The following is a 9507-nucleotide window of genomic DNA, read 5'->3' as shown; positions in this document are numbered from 1 at the left end:
TCCAGTATTGATGTAAAAATCCTTTACCAGGAGTCAGCTACAATACAAGTACTGATTCAGTTTCACCCATCTAGCCAGCTGGCATTTTAGGGAAGGAAACAACAATAGCATGACATGATCTGTTTGTTGCAAACCAAGGTTGACTAGTAGTTTATATTTGCTTGTTTTTCTTCTAAGTATCTGCAATTTAATTAACAAATTCTCTTAGTACCTTTCTCAAAACTTGATCTGTATTTTGCAAAGTTGTGCCAAACAGTAAAGAAAAATATTAAGTTCGGTCCTCCATATTTCTTTGGGAACTTCCCAGTTTCTCCACACATTCTTTAAGACAGGCTCCAGCAATTCAGAAGTATCATTGCAAATCTGTAATCTGAAAATGATAAGGTTTGATTAGCATGACCATACATAAATGTTTAGTCAGTTATTTCTGTATTCTAGCCAATATTCCTTAGTTGTTGAAATTAATGTAATTCTGCATTTAGGACTTTTCTGGAGAGCACTAAGGGAAACAAGAGACAGAAAAGTGTCAGTGTTCTGAGTATCTTATTCTACATCTTTTCATGGTTCATAATGGATCTTTTCAAGAGTGATACAGAATTATGAGTAGGGCTGAGAACTTAGCTGAGTTGGTTCACACAACTAAACCAAGCATGAAATAGTTTCTCAGATGTAAAAGGGAGCACAAAAGTAACATATAAGAAAACATAGAATACCAGAAACAAAACAGAGATTACAAAAAAATCTAGGAATGTTCGAAATAGCACATGGATACTTTGTCTCAGTTTTCAATGGGAATAATGTAGTGCCTAAGAATAATGAAAATATACTTAAAGGGAATTAAGACAGATTAATGAATGCTTCTATACGCGAGCTAGCAGTTAAACATAGCCTACTTAATATGATGAAATATTGAGGGTTACAGAATAATTATCTAAGAGTATGAAAATAATCAGCAAATAGAAATGCTGGTTTGTAGGGAATGCAATTGCAGGGATTCCAAGTCTACATGTTCAGCTCAGGGCTAGTTCCATCCAGATAAAGAATAATAAAGTTATTCCTTCTTTTCAAAAGGAAAAAAAGTCATGGTCAAATAAAAGGCAAACCTGGTAGCTTGACCTCAACACTAAGCAGGTCTTAGAATAGATTTTGAAGGAAAAAAAAAAACACACAAGAAACTGGAGGTAAATGTAAAGTGGGATAAACTACAACATGGTTTTATCAAGAGCAGATCATGTCAGACTAACTTAATAACTTCCTTTGATAAGATAATTGTCCTGCAGAAGAGTAATGCAGTGAACCTAATCTACCTCGATCAAAATAAGGCATTATATTGTTCCTAGTGGGACCTTATTTAAGGTGGAGAAGATGAGCTTTACTGTGATGAAAAAAGAAAAGAAAAAAAAAAGATGGATAAGAAACTGACTAAAGAGTTACATTAAAAGAGGGTGTAGCAGAAATGCTAAATCATGGTTTGAAACAGTGACTGAAGACCTGGTGGGAATGCAGGGCCAACCCAGGGGAGCTCAGCTGCATGCAATGTACCTGAGTGACTAGAAGGGCTGGAGCCAGGATCCACCCCTACCCAGACCTCATTTAAGGGTTGGCAGTGTAGGGTGTCTTGGTGGAGATTTCTACCTAGCTGAGGTCTTCTAAAGGTAAGCAGCTTCTTTCCTTTGTTTCTTTGCCTACTGCTTTTGTATTTGAGTAAGTCTTTGCTTGCTGTAGTCTATGGCTTTACTACTCTGCTGTCATTGCTGTGCTTTCCTTCATACTACAGTGGGTTATGTTAAAGTTAGAAATATCGAAATGAAAGGGATGTGATAGTAGAATTTCTCTAGGTCTTTGGCCTGATATAAATAATGTGGTTTTTTTATCCTGGTTAAGTGAGGAAAATGGTTACAGATTATTATTATTATTTTACAGGTTTAGCATAGTTGGAATAAGACTAGTATCACCTCCCTTATGGGACAGGCTGAGAGAGTTGGAGCTTTTCAGCCTGGAGAAGAGAAGGCTCCAGGGGGACCTTATAGTGGCCTTCCAGTATCTAAAGGGGGCTTACAGTAGAGGTGGGAGGGACTTTTTATCAGGACGTGCAGCAACAGGATGAGGGAAGATGGCTTTAAACTGGGATAGAGTAGATTTAGACTGGGTAGGTTTAGACTAGGTAGAGGGAAGAAATTCTTTATTGTGAGGGTGATGAGACACTGAACAGGTTGCCCAGTGAGGTTGTGGGCACCCCCTCCCTGGAGGCATTGAAGGCTGAGCTGGATCGGGCTGTGAGCATCCTGGTCTAGAGGGAGGTGTCCCTGCCTACAGCAGGGGGTTGGAACTAGATGGTCTTAAAGGTCCCTTCCAACCCAAACTGTTCAGTGGTATAAGAGAACAAATAACTTTATGGACTGACAGAATGGAAACCTAACAGTATGGTAAGCACTACTAGGGAATAATTACCATGTTGTCTTGGTAAAAGCTGGTGACTTGATAATCACTCCCAACAGCAGAGGGAACAGGTTTAATGTGTTAGTCAGTTGTGTGGTGACTATGAGTTGTGGTTATGTCCTGGTCATTAAGTAAATTGTCATTATATAAGATGAAAAAATTTTAGTTAAGGCAATAAAGTGATAATATTGTTTTACAAGGCACTGGTTTAAAAAATAAAAAAAAACAACCACAAACTCAATATTGTTTACAGTTTTCATGACCCACATTAATTCACAGCAGGTGCAGAGTGGGATGGGTAGAAGAAAGAAGTACCTATTTTCTCAGCTGAGATGAAAATAGCTTATCTGGCAAAACAAAGCTTGAAAGGGCATATGGTTACATCTTTATAAGTACGTGTGGGGGTAGATGTGATGGGAGAAGAATGTTATGTTAAAGCGTAGCACTATTTCAAGATCAGATACATACAAACAATTGTGAATAAATGAGAAATTTAGACAAATCTTGGCAATTTGTGTGAAGCTTGAACTGTTTTCCAGACAAGGTCACAGAGGCAAAGAACTGAACTACTTCAATATGGAAATCTAGACATGAATGAAGGGGTATGTGTGACACAGTGAGGTAATGATGAGTCAGAATTTAAAGCTTGTGCTATAAAGCTTTAGATACTTACTGACATTGCTAGAGAAGCTTAATGGGGAACTTGTTTGAATACTTTTCTTAAGAAGAAATGTTTTTAACTAGACCTTTTGCTAGGGCTTCTACTATTCCATCAGGATTTTTATGTTCTTTCTTAGTGTTTAGTACATAAGGGGACTGCCCTTTTTTAAATGGTAAGAGATTGGGGCTGTTGGTTAGGATGTCAGATGTTAATTGGATGTAACTTATATGCTTAGGTTTGAGACAATCAACTGGTTTGGGCCAGGAGGTAATTTTTCCTCAATCATATTGACTGAGATTGCTTTCCTCTCTAACAAAAGCCTCTGGGAATGAGGTACAAAATTTTGCTTTTTCAGAATTTTAAATTGTGGCTGGTCAAGAAATTCCCTTACTTCAGTATCTTCCTTCTCTGACTAATTGGTGTTTTTAATTTTTATTTATTCTGCTGCAGTAAGAGGGAGTCTAATTATATGGGGCACTATTTTTGTACTCTACAAGACTTGATTTAATGTTTTCTTTTTTCAGGTCTTCCAAGAGTTTCTTCTGAATAAAAAAATCATAGCTTATTGAGATTGAGCTGAATGGAAGGTTGTCAGGGATACTTCACATGCATTGGTAAGTTTTGAAATGAAAAAGTTGATCATTGGTCCAGATCTTCCTAAGACTCTAGTACTTCCAGCTCAAATAATTGAAACCAAGACAACAACAACAACAACAAAAAAAAACAACCAAAAAACACATACTTTGTTACTTTCCATTTTAGGTATTCTACAAAGTCTCTTGCAGATGCTTTATCACGCTGCTAAAGAATTCAAGTTCTTCAGCCTTCATAAAACACACACTGTCTGTAATTACCTTAAAGTTTTCCTTCCTGATTTTGTTTCTTGACTTCTACTTAAAGGAAAATGACTGAAAAGTTAAGTGACGATAGTGTGTTTTATCTCATCAAATGTGTGAAGAATCTATGGCAACTAGGCTCCTAACACACCTATTATAGTCAAGTGCATACAATTAGATGGATGTAAATGGACTTGATATTTATTCCTAAAGATTGTTGTCTACACAAATATGGGTACTTAGTTTAGAAGCAACAAACACAATGGTGTTAAAAACCTACTAGACAATTCAGTGTGATTTATTGATAACTGTGCTTGTAGCTGCTATGAAGACTCTTGCCACTAGTAAGAGAAAAGATTACTCTGTTCATCACTGTATTGTTCCTTGAATTATGAGTAATAGTACTCTGAAATTGGGCAGTTTATTTCTCATAGCCTGTGCAGTGATATCAATGTATCAGTTCTGTGATGTGGCTTATCTTTTTCAATCCAGGAAGCTGGAGTTCAAAGGTCTTTCTTAAAGCTCAGATTACGAAGTGTCAGTATAATCTACTGCTACTCAGCCTGTGCGTCTCCTTATACTTCTTGGCAGAGAAATAAAATAGCAGATTCATAAGTCAGGTCAGATCTACTCTGTATCTCTTTTCTTGAATCCTATCCTGACAAGCTCAGATAAATTATCTCTTGGTGTAGAAATGGCCTGAATCACATATAGAAAATGAATGTCTCTAAACCTGCCAGTCCTCCACAAATCCTCAGGTTGCATTTCCTTTGAACTGCCTTCTCAGCTAGTGATGCTAACAGAGAAAACACAGAATTAGTTTTTCTTTCTTCTTTGTAGCGTTGTCTCTGTGGAGTCCAGTGTTACAAGTCATGGAACCTTTTAAGAAAGAGCTGGCAGTTGCATGCTGTATGTAACTTTCTAAATCCAAACCCCACATAAATGGAAAACAGTTACTCCCACGCTTCTCAGTCCCTTTTGGTTACCATCTGGAACAACAATAAAATAAAGCTAATTCTTTTTATCACCTTAGATACATAAATCCAGCTGAAAATGTTTGTTTTTTTTTTCCTAATAAATTGTGTGATTAAATTCAAGCTAAAAAGTTGCTGGTGAGTCATTTTAACTTTGTCTTTTAAGTAGTAGTTGGAAGAAAATGAAATTTTAAAGCTACCCTGTTAAATTTTTTCACTTTAGTATTTTACAGAGAATAGTACTTTTATCCCTGCTTTTCACTGTTATCTAAGTTATTGTTATCTGACATTTATTTTGTTTTTGTGTCACAGGAAAACTGTGATACCTAAATAAAGATTTGGGAAGCTTTTAAGTTCCTGATACAAAACAAACAAACAAACAAAAAGTCCAACCAAACAATAAAACCTCCTGATAAGGAAACACCAGTAGGCTGAAAGCTTGCTACCTTCTCGTCCTCATACATGTGTACGTTCAGACTGCAATACTGGACAGCAAGTTGTACTGTTGTTGTGGGGTAAGAAGAACAAGCAAGGCGCAGTGCAACTGGTTATGATGTTCTGTTTCCAGAATTGCATTCATCAACAGAGGTGTAAAATGTATATAAAGTCTTGAGAATGCTTCCAAATTCTTATTCTTTGGTATTTTAGTTCGTTATAGACTTCATTATTTCTTCCTTTAACTTTTGTTCCTCCCTGTAGCAGTTGCTTTCCAGATTTGGAGCTCCCTCCTCAGCCTCCTATGGAGCTGTTTTCTGTCATTGGTGTCATGGAACTCTTGCCCCAGTTTCACTGACACCTTTATTTCCTCTTGTATCAAACACTGCGTTTGGATAAGCTATAGTCTTTCTCTCTGATACAGTAGTTGTTTAGCTCAGATAGCGTTCCATACCAGTAATATCTGTAGGCTTTGCCTAAACAGATGTGAAGCGTGTTTTCTCAGACTAATCTCTGGTCTATGCAAACAGATTTGAAGTTGTTAGGCATTTCTTGAGGATTTCTAGTGATCTGGTGTTCTTGGCAGTGCATCATCTAAGTTTCTAGGGAATGTGGACAGCTAGGGTAAATTTCTTCACAGGAATATGTTGGCATTATGGTGCTTGCATGGTAAGCCCAATGTTATGCTTATTTCATAGTGTTATTTTTACACAGCTTAGACATAGGTACTCTTGTCTTGTGAGTACTCATTACTGTACAGTTAGCTCAACCAAGCAAACAAGTGCTTTATTTTAGAAGTAATATTATTTCAGAGAAGTTGGTTTTTAATTTTTCCCTTAAGAGGAGAAAAGCACCACTATTAGCCCCCATCCAAGTTTTTACCAGTCCCTTCAGCCATTCTGTTTCACTTTCAGTTTAGGATCTACTTGATTGAGATTTCTGTTGAAGATGTTCAAGGAAGTAAAGCAGATTTAGGGGAACTTCTGTATGCTTGATGCTTCTTTTAAGCATTTTAGTCAATATTCATCAACCTTCCATGTAAAGTGGGAATCTTGAAGGAAGAGCACTTGTTTGTTTTCCAGAGGAATAACCACATTATTTACCTATGGGGATTATATATCATCATATTATGCCATGGGCTAAAAGATCACTTTAAAAAGGGAAACATTTATTTATTTATTTATTTCGAAGCTCTAAACCTGAGAGTTAAATGAATATTGACTGATCAGTCAAAACATGTTCAACTTCCCTTCTATATGCTGTCTCTACGCTGAAGTGAGCTATTTCACATAGCTGAAAAATTATTGCTTAATACCTTTAAACACTGTCAGAAATCAATAACTTTGAATTCTGTGTAATTTGTACACTAAGTTTGGCATACCACTTTAATTCAGTCTGTTTAGAATTGAATGTAAGTGGTTTGAACAGTTGTCAAAAAGGACAAACGTCAAATACTATTTTATATTTTAGAAATAATAGTTTGGGTATTTTAGAAATAGTATTACTTTGATATATGAAATTTTTACAGTACTTTTATTGAAGATCTGAATAAAATACAAATTCAAAATATCATGGGAAGTAGCATTGTTTTTGTGGTTACATACAAGCTGTGCATAGCGATCACAATACCTATTTACAATATCTTTAAGATCATAAGGCATATATTAATGAATAAAACCACATTTTTCCAATTATTTTAGGTGAGCAAACAATTGGCAAAGAAGTACTGTGCATCACATGATTGAAGCAGCTAAATTTCTTTAACAGCAGGAGCTGTAGCTGATGTAATGAACACCCGTAGAAAAATCAGTTGTGATTCCAGCTTCAGATTTACTTTTCAGGCTGGCCTTGTGTGTTTACTGCTATGGTGTGTACAGTGCTGTGTGGGTACTCTGCTGTCATCAGAATTTCACAGAAATATTGGCAAAGAAGCCAAGTAATGGGATTATCTGGTATCTTAATAGAACAAACAGGTCTTGATTTTCAACAGTGTGTTTCCAGCTGATAATCAACTGGATTACAGGAGAATTATCTCATTTCCCAGTCATAAGATTCTTCCTAAACTATAAAATTGCAAACAAAAACATGTGTTAATTAAGGAGTCAAGAAATACATAGTCTTTCCACCTTCTTACTTACTGAATAATTTTTATGACAAAGCATCTACGTTAAATTGTTTTGCATTTATTTTTCTTGAAGTGTTTGCAGATTTGTTCAGAATTTTTTTAAAATAAGAAAAATGTAGACATAAAATAATAATAAAAAAAGCCCAAAAATAAAAACATAAGATCCAAACCTTTGAGTGTCATTGTATCTTTAATAGAGATTCTGCCACATGCTGCTGATGGCAGATATCTAAAAATAGTTACTTTTGCTTTCTTCTGTAGGACAAATTCTCAGGGCGTTTACAACACTATTTTCTTCCATTTTCATTTTTTTCTTGATCTCCTTTCACCTCAAATATAAATCTCTTGAGACTTTTTCTCCTCTAAATTTCTCACCTCAGAGGAAGACAGAAAAAAAACAGATTTTAAAGATTAACACTGACGGAGTTGCTAACCTTTTCAGAAATCTCCAAGAAAATTACAGTTTCAGTGATATTTGCCATCAGGAGAAAAGTTAATTTTACTCATCAGGACTAGTCTAGCAAACATAGAGGAAATACAGTTGCGAAAATCCAAGATGATAATTTTGCCTTTGGTTATCAAATTCTAAAATGACTTTTAACCTCCACATATCATTTTTGACTTCCCTACACAGGGCACGAGTCAGGGCAGATTTGGTCCTACAGTTTAGAATAAGATCTGTACAGAAAGTGAAAGAAAAATCTTCCTCTAGGATTTAATATCCTTTGCTCTGTAAATGTGTGCATATGCAGTGTAGCATAAACCATGAAGCTGAATACCCATTACTAGCTAGAGCTGTGCACATCCAAAAAGAGATTCCTACCACTTTTTGCACCTTGTTTTGTACACAGGCATTTTAGCACTTCCAGTTAAGCACATGGCAGTAGGAACTTAAATCTAAACGTAAATAAAGCAGTACACAAATGGAAGATACAGGCATTCTCATTTTTTTACATAGGTGTATGGTAGGGTTTCTGTCCTGTGGCTCAGGATTGCATGGTTCCCACAAGACTGCATAGCTGGTAATCGTGGAAGTTCAAGAAGACAAAAGAAAGATTGCCACCAGCGAACAAACTAAGTGATGATATGGGCTGAATCACAGCAGCTGCTAATGGCTGTGGGATGTTAAAGGCTGAAACTGAGTATGAAGAAGAGTATGGTCATACCTGGAGTTTCAGGCAGTGATGTACCAGTGTCCAAATTGCATTCTATAAACTTGAATTAATAACTCTTCATGTATAACATCTTGTATTTATGTATCTTTTATATTTTTCCTTGATTCTCTAAATCAGGTTTCTTTGCTGACTGCTGTATTTTCTTGTGCTGTGGAATTTAGCACACTACTTTGCTGTAGAGGCATGAATTGCCTCTGCATGCAGCTAGGGGGCTGTATTATTCCACTTTTAAAGCAATAAGACATGAATCGAGGAATATACATATTATCAGGCCGTCTTAACAACTTTTTCCTTACCGGTTTGGGCAAACATCAGTGTCTGTATGTCAGTATTTAAAGTTTAATGGGATCATTTGTATTAAGTATGGAACATCACAATAGGCTACAGTTTTGCTTCACATCTTTAAAGGTGAATGTATTTGGTGAGGTGTACGTTCTGTTGTGTCTTACCTGTAAGCAGTTTGAATAGCACCATGATGTTTTAGCATTTATGTATCTAATCTACTGAAATCAAAATAATGTCACATTAGATATGAATTCATGAAGAAATTTTGCAGCTTTTTTTTTCTTTTTTTTTTTTTTACTTCCAGGTTGTCTGATACTACATGAACACAACCTCTGGTGAGGACAGGGAAGCAAGACAGTAGAAGAATTTCTGGATGAGAACGGCTGTATGACTTCACTACCAGGTCAGTCTAGAAGTGTAATGGTTTGTTTTTTTCTCTCTCTTCTTCGTTTTCTTTTTTCTTTTTTTTTTTTTTGGTGCATGTAGCTTTATTTTATTATACTTCTGTATGAATTAGGCCACTCAGTAATTTGGATTGCACTTGCACTAGGTTTTTATTTGATTACCGTGCGAACGC

The 9507-nt window shown here is 36.0% G+C and overlaps 1 long non-coding RNA gene across 2 annotated transcripts; it reads left to right on the top strand.

Annotated features, from left to right (window-relative positions):
* Nucleotides 1–1387: 1387 nt before the first annotated feature.
* LOC116216904 lies at nt 1388–5050 on the top strand. Of its 2 annotated transcripts, none has more exons than XR_004160551.1 (4): nt 1388–1655; nt 2979–3060; nt 3625–3714; nt 3863–5050. It is a non-coding gene; the product is annotated as an uncharacterized LOC116216904 (long non-coding RNA). The 2 variants fall into 2 exon arrangements; XR_004160552.1 differs by having other exon boundaries at nt 1394–1655; nt 2979–3041.
* Nucleotides 5051–9507: the final 4457 nt, after the last annotated feature.

Source organism: Meleagris gallopavo, chromosome 8 (assembly GCF_000146605.3).
Source record: "Meleagris gallopavo isolate NT-WF06-2002-E0010 breed Aviagen turkey brand Nicholas breeding stock chromosome 8, Turkey_5.1, whole genome shotgun sequence".
In the NCBI taxonomy this organism is placed as follows: Eukaryota; Metazoa; Chordata; class Aves; order Galliformes; family Phasianidae; genus Meleagris; species Meleagris gallopavo.
This window is presented reverse-complemented; position numbering and strand designations above follow the sequence as displayed.